Below are 19,150 nucleotides of genomic sequence, written 5' to 3'. Positions count from 1 at the left end.
GATTTTTAAATATTAATCCTGAATGTAATTTCATGCTAGCTGATGCTTGATTTGATTCCTCTGAATACTAATACATGTGCAATTGATAGAACAGCAGAATCTATTGGTAGGATTACTAAGGTTCTCAATTTTAAGCCAAGTTTTGCCTCATCCAGGTAAATAAGCTTGTGTCCTTAGCTAAATTAAGAATGTATTATATGCTCTGTGTCTTAATTGCAAACCAATCTAATTACAACCATCTTCCAGTAGCATTTCATGATAAGTAATGTTTAGTACCTTAGCTCCAAAAAACTATGTAATCCTACATTAAGATTAAACAAAAATAAAAGAGCCCTCACACACACCCCTGCCCCAGATGGTCCTTAGAGCATTTTGGCCCTGCAAGGCAAATCAAACACTCCACTAACTTAAAGTGGCAGCAGCTTTTTCAGCCCAGCCTCTGATACAGTTAGGATTTAAATATCCTTCCTGCTCCTGATTGCCTACTAGGTTTGTCTTTTTCATTACTTATGCTATTGTAGAGGAATTCTTCAATATGTAATAAACCCTGTGTATACAACCAGAACAAGCAGTCTGAAGCAAAGATGGTTGTAAAAGTTGATTATAAAATGAATGGCAAACTTCTGTTAAAAAATCCAGGTACAGCCTTCTTTAGTCCAATAATTGCATTTCATTCTTTTCTCCTCTTAAATCCATTTTTTTAATTGTGCTGTCTTGCCCTTCTTACAGTGGTGTCAAATGGTAGTTGAGGGCTGTGCAGAAAGAATGGCATCCTCCTAACAGTGGTGATCTGCTGATCCTGGCAGTGATTCAGAGACATGAGTGCCCCAGGCCTGTTCCTCTACAGCATGACTACTTTTTTCACACACTGACATCTAAATATTCTGTACAGCCTCCTGTAGCTATGCTCTTAAACACAGTTCCTGACGTCAGGTATTCTTTCTGAGTATGCCGAGTTGAAAAAGTCACAAAAATGCTTGGTTGTGATACCAAACTGAATATCTTATTTTGTGATACTTTATGAAAATAAGTGCTAAAGTATATGTATTTTTGACAATATGTATTATTGCTACAAGCAATCCCTGTGACTACTGTAGACATCCCACATACAAAAAATTCTCTTTTCAAAATTATTTCTTCTGCAGATTTTTGAGCTGAGGCATCACTAAATAAAAGGAAAGTAGAACTAAATTTCCTGTTGCATCCTGGGTACTTAATGAACAATGTAGTTAAATGACCTTGGAATTTAAAGCTGTTAATTCTGCACAGTATGTGTTTGTGTTCTAGAACAGCTTGGTGTGCTAAAAAAATCCCTGAAAATTAAAATAAAATAATCAACCAAAGAGAGCCTGTATTGTCCTGTGATCACCTTTTGCAGTCTTTTCTCAATTTATTTATTTATATATGTGCAGTATAAAATGGTGTGAAGCAACTTTCCAGTTCTTGCCTTGGCTCCATGATTCCATTGTTTGACCTTTTGACCACCTTCTCTTTCCCTCTTGAGTTACTTCAGTCTTCGCTTACAAATGAAATAACTGCTGAGAAGGAGTTCGTATGATTCTTGTTACTTATTTTGATCTGTTTTAGAGTACTTTCACCTTTTACTTTCCTACCTATTTTGTTGTTGCTATGTGTTATATTGAATCTCTTTGAGACAGAAAAATCTCTTGTTTAAATAGCTTTCAAAGTTTTGGGACAGGCTAATGGTAAATTAAGATTTTAAATATGTACACTGGTATTTAACCTAAACATGTGAAAATAATCTCAGCAACAGCAATGTCTAGCATGTTCAAAACTGAACAAATACAAAAATTGTGAGATGAGGGCCTGAGCACAGATTGATGGAGGGCAATGAGTGATTAAGCAATTGATTTCATTGTACATTGATGTAATGATTCAACAGTTGAGTTAATTATGCATTGATTCATTAACACAACGTATTCATTCTTTCGGCAATGGAAATGGTAGAGAAGAAGCAAAAATCAGATGTGCGAGTTGGAACTTTATTATCAGCATTTCACTGATGTTCTCAGGAAATAAGAGCAAGTTGGATTCTAGTGGCCAAGGAATCAGATTGGCTGTACAGGGATGCATCTAGCCGAGCACTTGGGCTAGGGATAATCAGAGTTAGTGTTTGACAGACTGTCTGAAGATTCTCCAATGTCTGTCCCTAATTACATCAATATCTGTGACTATTAACATCAACCTCTGTGACTAGAAGTTATGATATTCCTCGTACCACGGTTCTGCTCAGGAAATTAGTCCTGAAATTCTGAAAATGTTAAAAACATGATTTGGTTCAGTGTATTTGCACCTGCTATAATTCAGAGAAGCTTAAGCTTTGATCCTTAGAATATGCTTTATTAAAGCAATTAAAATAAGAAAAACCTATATATGAGAGGAGCTTAGATAAAGAAGATATGTATTTTCTGAAAGGAAGGAGTTGTAATGCTGTATGAACAAGGTTTAACTTTATAATAACCAGGGCAATACCAAACTTTAGTGCTTTGTACTTCAGTATCTCTATATTTCATCTCAATTTATGTGTGCCAACCTTGACAGACTTCTGCAGCTATATAACAGAAAGCAGTGATTTTCTTTATTTTTGCATTCAAGCTTGATAAAAATATAGTATTTCTGCTACTTGAAGTGGATAAATTAGTTTGCCAGGAGTTCCACAGTGAGCATCTTTCATGAACATTGTAAACAGCAAAATTCAAGTAGTAACATTGCCTTGCTCTCTGCTTGGTCATGTATTTTGCTGTATTTAATGGTTATTTGCATATAATAATGATACAGGTGGAAAAGTCTGATTTGAAAGGAGATAGTTTTAACTTGATTATTGTTTGTGAAATTGGAAGCATTAATTCACTGAAAAAAAAATGTTTTTATTCCATCTGTTTTTATTGGGGCCTTGAGGGTTGTTCCTCTTTTTATGAAAGCTTAGCACAAAGGAACTTTATTTCAAAATTCCAGATTTTGCTTCTGAAAGCTGTTTAATGCTACTTTGGTCATTTAAAAGCAACTTAACTTTATGCTGGTCTTTGTCATATACAATATTTTTTTGTTTTCTTGAATTGGTTGTATACAGTAACACATGTGAATACTAGCATGCACAAATTCTGAACATTCAGAGTATCTTCATATTGTACATAATGTTTATTTCAACAGAATTCAAGCTCAAAAAGAATATTTTTCTCTTTCAGTATCTATGAATGGTATTTCTAGCTCTTACAAATTTCAGTTATTCAGCTGAGCACACATCTAAAGCCCAGAGCTAAGCACAGACCTAAATGGAAAGTAAAAGGAGTTGCCAATAGGTTCCAACTTAGGATCTAGGCATGTGCAGTAGAGACAGAGAAAGCATCCTCAAATTGCTGCAGTACACGGTGTCATGGTTCCGGCTGAATCTTTAGCTTTGAAATCAGCACTGTGTAGTAACAGTTTCCATAAATGTTAACCACAAATTTAAAAGACTTGGAAGCAATACTAGTCAATTTTATAGGCAGATGAGTTTTGTGTTTTATAAATGCATTCCTAGGACAACCAGAGTGCACTTCTTTTTGCTAAGAAGCAGTGAAGTGAGGGCTGGTATTTTCTGAAAACTGGGATGATTAAAGGAATTTTTTAAAGTTATCTGACAATCAGAAGGTCCATAAAGAAATAAAATTACCTTCTTACAAAACCAGCATAGAAATACTAAAATATTCATGTGACAAAAAACTGTAAATATACTATGAAGTACTGTAAAAGTGCATTGCTGATCAAAGATGTGAAACTGGGTTACTGGGAAATTGGGAAACATTTCTATACAAAAAACATATCTATCACCATGATACTGATTTCTGCTGGCTCTTCCTTCTTAGCAACTCAAAGTTACTAAGAGACCGTGAATTAATAGAATGCAAATAAAAATGTTACTTTCTGGTACACAATGTGCTTTGAGCTCTATGGAAAACCTCCCCAGATTCTATAAGAAATTTTAGATAATCTCATTAGTTGTCCTATTGATATCTGTATTAGTAATTTAAATTATCTGTATGCCTACCCAAACTTCTGTTTTATACTTAGTCATTCTATTTTCTTTCATATTAATTTACTATATTAAAATAGTAAATGAAACAAAAAGCCACTTCTATAAGAGAAAGCATCTCGTTAGAATTTTTAATTGTAAGTGTTAGCATAGAGTTAGTAGGTATGCCATGCTCTGCTTGTTTAGTAGGCCATAACTTTTCAACTATTTTGTTGCTTCACATATTTAAGTGCCATATGATTTAGTATCAAAGAAAAAAGCTTTTACGTTTCTTCTCAGAAATAACCCAGTGCTATGAGAAAAACTTAATTCCAGGTGATGGAGATGGATTATTAGTCACCTTGTATCTCACCACTCATACCACAACAAAATTCTTGTAAAATTGGGTGACTGTTCCTACTCTATGCAGACTTAATTGCACATGTAGAAAATATGCTACATATAACATGCAGAAGAGAGCCAAAAAATAGTGTATACTTTCAGACTTGTGTCACCTCATCCACGGAGAACTGTGTCATCTGATCTTACCTTGAGCTTCAGCTGGCTGAGCATGTGAGCAGCTCCTTCCAGCAACCCTCTGCCAGGCGTGAGATTTCTCCCTTAGTTTTGCCTAAATAAAGATTTTTCTGTTCTTATTTATGGCACTGGCACAGTACATTTTTTTCAGAAACATCAGGTAGAAGTTCTTGGAGCACGATCTTTGTGAAAGCCAGTTGGTAAGTGGTACCAGTAATGATGGTGAACATCACTGAGCCCACTGAGTAACTGGGTTGGTGTGGCAGAAGTTGTGGTGCACATCATGTAGGTTGCTGTGGCCTTCAGAAGCTTTGAAAGTTGTGTTAGTGAATAAAAATAACAGTGGCAGAAAGAAAGACAGACAGTGAATTAGGTTTTAAAGACTTCTGACATGTTAACAGTGGCAGAAAATGCTAATGCTGGACCAGTGCTTTACTGTGTAGCCAAAAAAGAAATCTTTAAAAAATATGGGCAGTGTCAAAGGCAGGAGACAATATTAAAGTGATTTGCATTGCAAATACCTTGGAAATATTTATAGCTGTATAAGTGGGTTTTATATAATTTTGGAATCCAGGGATTTCAGAGGAGTAGTGTGAGAGATATACTTACAGGCTCTTTTATTCAGAAGTAAAAGGCAAATGGCCTCATGTTCAAGGTTATTATTTACTATTATTTTCTTTTATTATTTTGTGATATGTATTATTATTGGCTGTTTGGTGAGAACAAGCTTAGAGTTTTTCTGCTCAAATACAGACCTGGTTATGCAGTGTTATTCTGACACTAATAAAAAATATTTTTTCTCTGTACACAGCTACAAAATTTTGAAGGAGAAATATCAGAAAATTTTATACATTAAAACATGCTATGCCAAATAAACTTATAATAATTTTAATCTTGTAGAATTGTTTCTATAATAGAGAATGTGAGCATTTGTTAATCAGTTCAGCTATACTGACAATTAATAAATTTAATCATTTTACTTAGTTGATGAGAATGTGGCACTTGGACTTCAAAAGTGGAACAGAATTATTCAGTCTGACAGGAAAATAAGAACATTGTCAAAGTGTTCAGCTAATGTGTTAAAACTGTGTTACTGTGAAGTATTTAATGTGCCTTGGGTATTTAGAGAAATAATTTTGTTTGCACAAGAGTTGGGTGTTTTCTTTTGCATAATTCTGTTGTTCCAGAGAACTCTAATTTATGGCCATCAGAGCTCATAAAGACAGTGTTTTAACCACAATCCACAACTAAGCACACAGACCATCTCTGAAGAGGCACTTGGTTTCTGGTTGGCTTCTGGGTTTTAGCTGGAATTGGGCTGAGAGCTGCCCCAGCTGTGGGGCTGCCCCACATTTACCCTCCTCCTGCTTAAAAATCAGTAGTGCTGCATGGGCCCGTATTTTCTGTAGCTTGTTTTTCCAGCCAGTCAATAAAATGGTCTGATTGTTTTATGAATCTGCTCTGCATGCAGTGAACTGGGAAGGCTGACTTTACTGAGTATTAACTGACTGTTTAGATCAACAGGTAACATTTGCATCCTTCTCTGGGAAGAAACACGGGTTGCTAAAGAAGTAACTTAGAACCATTATAGTTCTAAGATAAACCTAATTACCATGAATTCAGTGTAAAAATCAGGAAAACTAAACCATCTTCCCAAAAGCTGCAAGTCAAAACTAACTGTATGCACATACACAAACACATGCTTTCAAAAAAATCCACAAATCAATTAAGAAAGTAATTGAACACGGAACTGTCTACAGTATTTTTCAGTTGTAGAGATTTTGTAAATAATGTTGCTTACTCAAAAAATACAATAATTAGAGCAAGTGAAGAATGCAGGATCTTTAAATACATAGAAACAACAAAATAGAAATATAGAGCTTAAAGTCTTTGTCTTAAGTAAATATTCATGTATATTTTGCTTTTGTTTGTCATAAAACCATATTTTTTTCAACATAATATCATTATTTTATTTGTTGAAGCTGAGCAGTAACCAAGCAGAGCAGTCAATGCAACTTTCCTATGTGGAATTCCTGTCATATAGAGTGTGGCCACTTCTACTTTGCAATGTAATGAGAAAAAGTCAGAAAGTACCTTTTCTTTTTATTCCAGAAGCAGTGGAGCTAAACCAGAACTGCTGTTTCTTTTGCAGCTGAGTGGATGTGACCAATAAAAGCAGGGGGCCAGTAGGAGGAATAGCAATAGGAGTGCTTTCCTCCTTTTCCAGAAATAGGATCATGGTACAGTTTCTGAATCATAGCTAGAAACCATGTTTCTGCCTCAATTTCAGAAGAGCTTTCGGTGTTGGATTATTTTACCGTAATTTGTACGGAAAATAAAGAAATGTACTGGTGCTTTCCAGACTAGTAAGGATACTAAGAGTTATTACACATTAATGTGTATTGGTTTGATATTGGTTGGTCCAAATGAATAAAAACTGATTAGAGTTTCAGATAATATGATTTCTTTATAGGGAAAGCAGAACAATAGAGGCATAACCTGTTCTCAGAGAGCACAGACTATTTCTCTGTGGAGGAATGTTCTCAACATCCTATATAAATTGTGATGATAATCTTTTGGAAATGGCAAGATTTTTCCCTTGATGAATATTACAATCTTGCTGTGCAGCACTGATGAAACTTTCCCATCCCTGTCTGAGAGAAGAGTGTAAGTAATTGGCTGATTTCATTGTACATTTCAAATATATTCCTAGTAGCTGTCTCAGATCTAGATCATACTGCTACCGCCTTCTTGGTTTGCTACACATTGGACCAAGTAGGGGACACTACCATCCTAGAACAGTATTAATTTTATTTTATATAAAGCACTTTGTCTTTGAGGTTTCTTTTTTACATTGGAGATTTGTAAGGTGAGAGGCCTGATACTCATAATCTATTCACTACCAACAGCATCAGCTGATGATGTTGAAAGATGGGTGATCTACCTCAAAATTTCTTCTTTTACTTACATCTGTCTTAAAACAAGGAAAGAAAGCAGGTGAAGGCAGTAAATGCAAAATACTTGGCATGTTGAACTATCCTATGATCAAAGTCAAGCAAAGAAGTGCTTAAGTTATTTTAATAGTTTTAAATACTTTGAGACGTGAATAAAGTTTTTGCTGAGCAATTTATGAGGAACTATGCCTATAGATATGTCTTTTGGGGGGAAATTAAGAAGCATTAAAATAAATAATTTAACCTTTATTTATAGGTTGTATTTTCATTTTGAATGCGATAGTGTTAGCATACATTACAATATTTTTAATCCTAAATTTCTTAGTAGTGATTTTAGTAAATAAATTTTATTTTGCCTCATCTATTCCTGTCTAGTTCAATATTCAATTGGCAGTTATGCTTAGCAGAACATTTATGGAGGACTGAGGTTAGGATTGTTTTAAAGTGACAGCTGGCATAATTCAGTTGAATTGTGATTCACTCAAAGATATAAACTAATGAGAAGAATATGGATTCAGTATTTTCACTGTAAGAATTAAAATTAATGATTCATGGAAACTAAAGTGCTCTGTGTTATTTTTACACTAGGAGGAATTTTACAGCTCTGCATGACTAAGAGTGCTTATTCCTATGAAATGTGTTACTCCTACTGATGGGCCTAACAAAGTATACATTAATTTTTTTATTTATATTTTTAATTAAGTATTCTGCATGCATCATGGTGGCACAGTGGGAGGAATGACTGTCTACACCATCAGCCTCAGCAGTGTTGGCACAGAGCAAAGCTTTACAAAGGGCAGTGAGGAGATGTCAGTAGCTCTGAAAATGCGCTGAGGGTGTGGTTATCTGTAGGGGTGTAAGGTCTGAGCCTAACCAAGGAGAAAGGGAAGGTGCATGATCTGGATTCTTGTGTTTATGTCTCCATCAGTAGGTAAGTGTGGCAGGGTAAATTCAACCTGTAGAGCAAAAGAGGAGGATCATCTGTCTGTATCATCCACAGGGAAGTTTTTTTGGAATAGGTCATCACATCCTCAGGTTGTACATCCAAAAAAGGGATGGAAAGCATCAGATTCACTCTCACAGGTTATCTTTCCATTTCATTTTTTCCAGGAGGTACCCAGGCACTCTGAAACCACAATACAAACCAAAGTGAGTTGAGACAACAGGGAATTTTGCTTCAGATTTCCTCACAGGAAACAAAACACTCAATTTCTGTAACAGCAGGACCTGATAAACAACATTTCAGAATAAGGGCCAAGATTTGTCAGTTCTAAATCACGTTCTGGGAGAGTGTATTTTTTCAAAGGAGTCCAGGAACATAAGCTGCCCAATGTTGAGCTAACCTTTGTCAATACAACTAAACTGATAAAGACTATGTTGACTTTCTAATGTCATACTTCAGATGAGTCTCTTCCGTGCATGCTATTTGCAGTGTCTTTTATAATTTTCTTAGGACTCTATTATAAAAATAAATATTATGTGGAGAAAATAATTACTATCGCCTCACATTTCTGAGCAACTAAAAAACTATTAATATATGGTTTTGATAAAGAAAATAAAAAGATTTATTTTGCGTTGTTATGGAAACTGCTTTTCTTTGCCATACTTTTGTTAGTAGTAGACACAGAAAATTTCAGGTTAGTAACTGAACCTCTGTTTCATGTGGTTGGGAACATGAGTTCCAGATTGACTGAGTGGACGGCTTTGATGTATCATCTTGAGTGTGATCACACTCAAAGGGACATCCAGGGGATCAGATCCAGCCAGAATAGATTTAGGAGGGTCAGGTCTTGTCTGACCAACTTAATCTCCTTTTGCAATAAGGTGGCCCACATGGTGGATGAGGGGAAGGCTGTGGATGTTGTCTACCTGGACTTCAGCAAAGCCTTTGACACCATCTCCCACCATACTCCTGGAAAAGCTGGCAGCCCATGGCTTGGACAAGTGCACCCTTTACTGGGTTAAGAACTGCCTGGGTGGCTGGGCCCAGTGAGGGGTGGTGAACAGTGCTGTATCCAGTTTGTGGATGGTCCCTGGTGGCATTCCCCATGGATCAGCTTTGGGCCCAGCCCTGTTTAAGATCTTTAAATTTAATACTGATGATTGGGATGAAGGGATTGAGTCTGCCATTAGGAAATTCACAGATGACACCAAGCTGTGGTGTGATGCATATGTTGATCTGCTGGAGGGTAGGAAGGCTCTGCAGAAGGACAGGCTGGATCCATGGGCTGAATTTAATGACATGAGGCTCAACAAGACAAGGTGCCGGGTCCCCCACTTTGGCCACAACAACCCCATGCAGCACCACAGGATGAGGACAGAGTGGCTGGACACCAGCCAGGAAGAAAGGGACCTGGGGGTATTGGTTAACAGCAGCTGAACTTGAGCCAGCAGCTGTGGCCAACAACATCCTGGCCTGCATCTGAAATAGCGTGGCCAGCAGGAGCAGGGCAGTGACTGTTCCCTGGTACTCAGCACTGGAGAGGCTGCACCTTGAGTGCTGTGTCCAGTGCTGAGCTCCTCACTTTAGGAAAAATGTTGAGATGCTGGAGCATGTCCAGAGAAGGGCAACAAGGCTGGTGAAGGGTGTGGAACAGCAGTTCAGTGAGGAGCGGCTGAAGGAGCTGGGGATGTTTAGTCTGGAGAAAAGGCTCAGGGCAGACCCTATCACTCTCTATATGTCCCTCAAAGGGGGCTGTGGCCAGGTGGGGGTCGGACTCTTCTCCCAGACAACCAGCTGTAGGACAAGAGCACACAGACTTCAGCTGCACCAGTGAAGGTTTAGGTTGGCTGTTAGGAAGAAACTCCTCACAGAAATGGGCTGCCCACAGAGGTGGTGGAGTCACTGTCCCTGGAAGTGTTTAAGGAAAGGCTGGATGTGGCACTTAGTGCCAGTCTGGTTGAAAGATGATAGGTTGGACTCGATGATCTCAGAGTTCTTTTCCAACCTAGTTGATTCTGTGATTCTGTATCTCGTAAGGTTTGAAAACATAGTATGGCCTCTGTTGGCCTGAAACCTAGGATAGATTGGCCAGCACTGTGATGAACAGTGAAGCATGAAGCTAAATATCTGCTAAACTGTGCTCAGCAAAAAAATTAGTAACTTACACTAAATACACATATGCAGACATCTGTTGCTTGAAGTAAAGCTTCAACATCAACATTTGTGTCTCAAACAAATCACATCAGCACATCTGATGACTATAGTATGTATGTTCATCTCCTGAGACTGGGAACATGATAGAATTCCCTCTTTTGATTAGCCCAACTGCACTGCAAGTTGAGATTTGGGCAAAGTTTCATCCTCTCTCTCACTTATAGCTTGTGAGGATATTCTTAACAGGTGTCTGAAACCAGCTCTCATTACATTACTCACGATTATTTATCATTCAAAGGCAATCTTTAGAGGGAAGATTAAACCTCTGGAAGCACAAAACTATCAGTAATGTGTATGTCAAATTTAATCTCTGATCTTTGTAAAATAACAATCTTTTTATTCAGCAAGTGGAAGAGTTCTTTGGATTATCTAGTTTTAAATTCCCTTCCCTCTTCATATAGGCATCTACTACTTAAATGCAATGTTTATCTGTAAGAAATTTTACATGTTATTGCTAAAAGTAGAGAATAAAGGGGAAAATATATGTCTGTAGTTTGCTGCAATTTGCATCAGCTCTTAGCTTTCCTTTGTAAAGAGGGAAATCTGATGAACATTTTAGCCTCTAACACCAGCTCCTGATCCTGTTTGCATTTATGTTCAGTGGGCTGTACTGAGAATTTATCTCTTCAAACAACCTTGTGGGGAAAGAGCAGTTTGCACTCTTTCAGTCAATCAGAATTACTAAATTAAATCATCTTGACTCCAGCATGGTCTGTGACTCTGTCTCTAGAGTAATTGTGAAGGGATTTATTAGAGAAATATTGTACTTAGTATAATTTAAGCATTTAAGGAGAAAAGGCAATTCAGAAGTTCAAAGAAAATGCTCATGGAAAAATCCATGTTCTTATAAAATAAGAACTTTTAAAATAAAAATTAAAAGGATTTTAAATCTGTCCATTTTTGTAGGAAAGTCATTTATTTTACTAACTTGTTAAAGATCCTAACACTAAAAAAAAAAATAAAAAAATCCCCCATGTATATGACAGACAATCGATTTCCAGATATTTATTCCTAATCCTTTACTATAAGCATCCATATATCTTCACAAAACTAAAGTCTAAAAAAAATTTACTCTTTTTTACTAAAAAATGAAAAATGTAAATTTGCTGTCTATCCAGTTTATGATAAAAATTTTCTGTCAAGTTAAGGGAAATCAGCAAAGTTGTTATTCCATCAACTGTCAGATACCTTTTTAGAGGAGTGGCACTTGCAGGTGCACCTGTAGCTCAGTTTGTGTGGTCACTAGGCTTAGTAGCATGGAGAAACATTGCTGTTTTCAAATGTTTTCTGCCTTCACTATAAGACTTGTGTCTTTTAATTGTTTGATTGGTTTGGGGCTTTTATTCATGAAGTGCTATAATGATGTTGTGACACTTCTGTTGAAGTGTTTTGGAGCAGTTTCTAGGTCAATGGTAAATTAATCCATTTAGCCTTCAAGAGCTCTGACTTTTTAAAAATAATACGTATTTTGTATTTTATAGTAAACCACATGAAGTATGCCAGTACTTCAGCATGTTTGTGAAATGATACTATAGAAGATTGATTTTTCCTGACATTTATTTTGAAGTGTCTTGATAAAGCTTTATCCTGCAAAATTTGAGAAATACACTTGAGAAATCTTTCTCACAGTACCTAAGCAGTCACTTCTTCACTGGATTATTTTTTCCCTGTAAATATATATATATATAAATCAAGTATATATACTTGAATTTGAATATGTGCTTGTGTGCATATAAATATATTTGACTATGAAAAAATAGCACTTTGGAATCTGTTATAAATGGCCAGGTATCAGAAATCTTTGGAGCACTGAAATAATTTTTAATAGTAGGAGGGATTTTTTTTGTAATTTTGAGCGATTTCAGCGGCCAGAGTTTAAAAATATCTCTGAGAAAGCATGAGCTCTTACAGCTATGCAGCTGTCATTAGCTGTCACAGACCGCTTAAATATGGTGTTGAGTACTATTTAATTGCTGACACTATTCGTAAAATATTTTGTGTTTTTCCAGACAAATTTGAGGGTATGGCAATCTAGTCTCACTTTGCATACATACAGTCAGCCAAAGGCTGGTTATTTTGTGGCATCTGAGAAAAATAATAAACTAATGAAATTCTAATGTCAGGGTGGAACTCCAGCTGAAGTGCTTGATATGGCATTGAAATAGAGTCCAGGAAGGAGTCCAGCCTTGTGTGCTGGTCTTTTATCACACCTCTGCTCCTGTAGGTAGGAACATGATTTAAGTGAAATGCTTGCATATTTCAGGATCTGTTTTCTGTGCTATCTGACTAGTTGAGAGCTCTATAAATAGAACTTTTTTATTCCTCAGTTTTTTTACTGCTTTTGGAATCTCACTGGGTAAGGCTGTGTAGAAGTCTGATCAGAGAAGGAGCTTACCTTCCTTTTCTCCAGAAAACAATGGACTGTCCAGGCAATGCTTTTCCATTGTATTCATTTATTGTTCCATGTGAAGCAAACTTCACTTAAAGACTTTTACCCCTTGGAGACCTCTGACCTTAAACAAGCTGGGGAAAGTCAGCATATGGTAGGAGCTGATATGTTTGCTAACATGATTCCTCTCTGTGATTCCTTCTGAGAATGCCAGATTCCAGAAAACTGCTTCTGAACACTTGATTTCAGTTTCAAGAAAAAAAATCTATTATCTGACCACCCACCAATGAAGAAGGACTTCAGAGCTGAAAGGTGAAAATTCAAGGGGCAGATGCACAAGGAGATACTGTAATGATTTTTATTTTGGGTCACAGCTTTCACTAGAAAAGCAGGAATGCCACAGTATGTAAGTCTAAATCTGCAATTAAGCAACTGAGAGGAAATTTAAATTAGTGTGCCATTAAGCAGCTGTAACACTTGAAAATCACATTTAGTCTGGTGGTTATTTTTTCCCCAAAGGTGGCCAGAACAAGGGAATGAGGTGCATTGACCAATAACTCAAGACCAAATGTGTTTGCTTTTGGCAAGTCAGCACCTTGAAAGAATTTCTGGTAATTCCCTCTCCACCAAACAAAAATGTAGCAAATCAAGATCTCTGAAACTAGGAAAAGGGCTGAAGTTAGCTCTTTTGAAGATCACTGTTCTTGAAAAGACAGAACTTAGGGAAAGGAATTGTTTTTTACTAAAAGAGAGGATTTTACCAAGTAAACAATTAGCATTCATTTCAATCTTGAGAACCTAAGTGCAGAGTAGTGTGGTTGAAGAATATGCTGGAAGCTTTCCTATGGCAGCTGCAGCATCAGAGATCCAAATCACAAATTGGATTATATTTCTCTCACACACAAAAAAGGATATGGATATTTTCAAATTCAAGTCCCACTCATTTTGTGTACCAGCTGCTTTATCACCATTTAGTCTGCTGTTATTCCACTTACAGTTCTGATATAGTTACAGTACTTTTGTCATCTCATAGAACATGACAAAAATATATACTCAGATAGCAGCTGAATATACAGTATGGTATGACTGGATGGTATAATCTACTGAAGAAATAATAAGAACATTTTTATTCCATATGCTCTGCATATTTAGGGAAACCAAACATGTTAGCTATGATTTTCACCTCACATTTGCACAAAACCAGTGTAAGAATGGAGAGTCAAACCCATTATTTTCTTCCACCTAATTTCTTCCAAATAACAGTGTTATATTACTTCCTGACAGGGTTTAATTACAACTCTGAATATTTTACATAAACTAAGGTTTGAGATTCTTCAGAAAATTCAGCAATGAATTTATCTGGCCATGAGAAACCTAGCAGGCTTGTTGACATTATTATTTTATTTGCTGTGCATACCTGTCTTTCTGTGTGATGTGTGAGAGTTAAAATCATTTCAATTATATAAATTTTATAAATGGTAAGGACAGCTAAGACACTTTTTTTGCTAAGTGAAGGTACAGCTCTATTTTTTCTCTTTTCAAAAGAAATTTGGATTAAAGATCAAAAGAAATATAGATTCCCTTCTTTTTTTCAGTGTTTTAGGATCCTCTGAGAATTCATCATTCCAATAGAAATGTTTTACCTTCACTTTCAGGACAATGTTCATCTCACTTGATATTCTATGTCTGTACTGTGAAGCTCAGACAAAACTTCTAAACCTGCTTACAGATACACCAGCCTTTTTTGTGTACTGTTAAAGGATATAAACTACTGTCAAAGTGCCTGTTTCAAAGATTTTATGAGCAGCTGACAATGCTTATCTTCAATTTTTTTATATGCTGATTTTTGTTCAAATCAGATTTGTCTACAGTAATTATGTGGTTTGTTTTTAAACATAGTTCATATTTTTATATATTGAAAATTTAAAGAGGAATAGTTTATTCTTCAAGAAAATTTTGTGTAGCAAGGTTTGATGTGTGGTTGTATGATCCCTTCTTGCATAATGTTGTTTTAGACAGTATGATATAAACATGGTAAAATGACTCTTCTGTGCTGAAATAAACACCATTTACTGATTTTTATATGAATTTTTGTGCATATAACCATAGTAAGACTGGCGTTTCCAATGAAGAACAGATGTAGTTTTGGCTTTTATATCCACCTTCCATTAATAACATATATAAAAATAATGTTCATTTATATCTGTAGTAGAATTGCTTTCAAATTTGAATAATATCTCTATGATATGTTTGCTTACATTGCTGAAGGAGAATTCTGTCTGCTGAATTTTCAAAATAGTTTTGATGTCATCCTATCTGTCAAGAATTGAGAGAGCAAAACAAAATTATTATGTCAAAGTTTGCATATCAAGAGATCAGTCTTGACTTAATAAATAATGGTATAGTATGTTTGAAAAACTTAATGTATTAAAATTGTCAGCTTTATAACTGCTTTATTGTCCTTTTTTTTTAAAAAAAAAGAAGTGTTATAGGGGTCAATTTGAAGACATTTTTCAGAAAAACTTCAATTTTTGTACATTTTGTACATCTAATCTTGAGAGATACTAAATTCAAAGTCTTCTGCTTTGTTAAAGGAATGACTTTTTTTTTTTTCCCCAAAGAAACCAAGCGTGTCTAACTGCAAGATCCAAGGACTTCTAGTAAAGAAGTTAGGGAGTTACTGTTCAGAAAGGGAAGAAGAACTAGTCAATGTATGTTACAGTGTAGAAAACTACACTGACCACAGATTTTCAAAGTCTGGGTTTATACTGGCTTGCTAAGACATTAATAAGAAAAAAAAACCAAAACAACAACCTCCTGCAAATGTAATTTTGAACCTTTTCTCAATATCTCAGACATTTTAAAAGTCCTGTTTTTGATGTGAGCTGCTTGGACTAAAATTCCTTAGGCTCTCCTGCTTTACAGTTTGATGCAGAAGGCGCCACAGTCTGTTAGCCAAAGAAGACAGAGAGGGCAGAAAATGCAACTCATTGTCAAAGAGCTTGTGTGGAATTTATCTTTCCAAATATCAGCTGGCTCCAAACCTCCCTTGCTTAAAGCAAAAACTATCTGGGGCCTATATAAGACTGTAGGATGTGCAGGGTTTCTTTCTAGGCCAAAATACAATCTTTGGCATTAGGTGGGTATTGCAGTAGAATGAGAGAATTTGTTTGTAGGCCCACAATTCCAAGAATTAGTATTTATTGCAGCCCCTAGCAAAGGGGAACTAGATGGAACTCCATGCTTCTCAGCTTGCTAATTAAACAAAAATTAAAGCTTGTTTCAAATAAGCTATTGCTTGTCTTCCTTTGTTCAGAGCAGTGACAAGAAGGCATATAATTCTCTTTCTATCCCTCTCCTTTCTTGCTTCTGCCTGCTTTAAGAAAAGCTAAAATTTTGTGTACAATCTTGGGTTTTTAAGAGATAGAGGGGTAAAATACTTCAAGAAATTTAAGCTTCCTTCAGAGCCTGAAAATTGACATTATTGGGCTTTGTAGGGTACAGAGGACATTTCTATTTTAAGTCCTGCTGTGGTAATAATAATAATAATAATGAGTTTTTTACCAGTTATGATGTAAGGGTAGCACTATTGCAAGTACTCAGAATAAACAACTGGTGAGACAACATTTTCCATGTCTTAAAAGAAGGATTAATGATAAAGGCTGACATGTCTTCTTCATATTGTCAGTGTTTCCAAAGGCTATGAGTTCCCAAAGCTTTGCCACTGTGTAAATGATACACTACACAAAAAATACTGCTCTATAGGAAAACTGGTGGAAATATATAAGATAAATTCCTTACAACTGCTTCTGAATATTTTAAATATAAAATTTTGTATGAAATCATGTCATTATATATGACATGATTTAGCATCCCATGAAATGTTTGTTGTTGGAGTTTAATCAAATACACATTAAATGATGAAGCATCACTATCCTTTTTTATGAGAAAAGAAGTTATATATTAGTGTCACTATCTTTCTGATATAAATTATAAGGCTGTAAGGTTTAACTCTTCCAGTCTTAGAAATGCTGGAACTTGATGGCAGTATTGTATCTCAATTATAAAATGTATGAGGTGCCTTGGCCAGCATTGACCATAGCTACATAGGTCCACAAATACATTATTCTGTAATTAATTTCTATGACACATTTACTTAAAAAAAAAAAAATCTCTGTTGTCCTGCTATTTGTAGTTGTTGGAAATCAGCAATAGTAAAGGTGTGATTTTAAAAACAGTGGGTTTTTTAACTTCCCCACAATTTTGCAGAACTCCTGTTTCCAATATTCTTCCAATACTGCACACATAGTTGGAAATATTAGAATTTATTTCCCCCTTATTATTTGCACTTGCTATAGTGCATTGTTTTTTGAGCATTGGGTTAAATATCTGATATCCATCTTTCTAGATGGAAAAATTGCAACTGACTTTAAGTGGTTCTTGAAGAGCTCCAAAACTTAGGAAGGATAATAAACTTTCTGTTTATTTCCAAGGAGAAAAGCCACAGCAATAAACAGGCTACTACTATGACCTGTACTTTGTTTTCAGTGTTTTGGGGAACTTACTGGTAATTAAAAAAGTGTCAGAATGACTGCTAAGCAAAACAACTAGTTTTCTTTCTCCAGGAGAGGGAGAATATATGCAGGATAGCATCAGAAAAAAAGGCAGAAAAAGTAGTCAGCATGGATCTGTGATTCACTGACTTTCTTAACTACCTCTTCTGACTTTCAGTTTCACTCTGTCAAAGGGTATCTGTGTCTAGAAAAAGAAGTAAAAATAAAACTCTTATGTACTGCCACTAGTAGTGTTGTATAAAGAATAGTATACACAGCAAGATGAAGAATATACAAACCTCTATCATCCTTTCTTAGGAATTAGAAACATCTTCCAGTGAATTTAACTGTCAATTCTTTTCTTTCTTTGAAACTTTTCTTAAGAATAGGCTTGTTCTGTTAGGTCACTTCTCTTTTGAGGGCCTTTGTGATCCAGGAACCATGAGAGGGTTTTTGTTGTTTTGTATGCCATGAATACAAACCAAAAATATTAAACTATGGGCTATGGACTTTTTTATTTCTCCTGAATCCAAAAAAATAGTCTAAAGTCTCAATTTCTTTTTGAATTATATTAATGACAATATAGGACTACGGACCAAATCCATGAAATTTTTCAGGTTACTGAATATATCTCTAGTGCTATTTTTTCCTTCTGAGAACTTATGTCCACTTTCCTTCAGCACTTATGAAAAGTATTTTAGATGAATGACCTAGAAAGACCAAATATTTTTCCTCTGTCTGTAAATAGCTTGTGCAAATTGTGTTTGTATACCATATTTTCCTTATTTTAGAGTGCTTTCAAAGTATATTTCTTAAACTTTAGAATTAAGAACCTTTTTTTCTTAGTATTTAATATACAGTTGGAATTGCACACATAATATATGTCTTAGTCATGGCCTAATATGCTAGCCTTTAAAAACAGGACCTGTTTTTAAAAATGTAGCATTAATAGATAAAAGAAACAGTATAAAAATCCTTTCAGTAGATGGTTTTTGCATTCTACACTGTGTCAATAGTCAGGTTTTTCTAAACAGTAAAAAGCTTTCCAACATCTATGTGGGAAGTTTGCTAGCACTGCTCCAAGTATGTTTTTTTACATAATTCAGTGCATGCAACAAAACTGCTCAGAATACTCAGTAAAGATCTCACTTTAGATCATTCTCATGTATTTTAATTTAGGCCTAAAATCTGTAATTCATTGCATATTATCAGACTAGGAATTAATATGTAAAAAATCTATTAGAAAAATAAACACTTTGATCTGTGAGAGCACTTTGAATGTTTTTGGAAGAAAAACAATCCACCAGTTCCTCTTGGTCTAAACCTATTTGCTATGTTATTATCAATATATTTATTATTAATATCAGTACTTTATTATCAATAAAGTTTGTGTTGATGGAATAGTACAAAGTTATACAGATTGCCTCCAACTTCCTCTATCCATCTTACCACTTTTTCCCATTATACCCCTTACATGCTGTCCTGAGAACAGACATTTTGGAAAGGATATTATCTTTAGACTTATCTAATGAACCTTTTTCCATCCCA

The 19,150-nt window shown here is 35.5% G+C and overlaps 1 protein-coding gene across 13 annotated transcripts in view; it reads left to right on the top strand.

Annotated features, from left to right (window-relative positions):
• Positions 1-19,150, top strand: part of PPFIA2 (PTPRF interacting protein alpha 2) — a 283,735-nt gene that overhangs the window by 91,845 nt on the left and 172,740 nt on the right. The gene's annotated exons all lie outside the window — the stretch shown is intronic.

The sequence above is a fragment of the Parus major genome, chromosome 1A (genome assembly GCF_001522545.3).
Source record: "Parus major isolate Abel chromosome 1A, Parus_major1.1, whole genome shotgun sequence".
NCBI lineage: Eukaryota > Metazoa > Chordata > Aves > Passeriformes > Paridae > Parus > Parus major.
The sequence above is the reverse complement of the archived record's forward strand: the minus strand, read 5'-3'. Positions and strand labels throughout refer to the sequence as shown.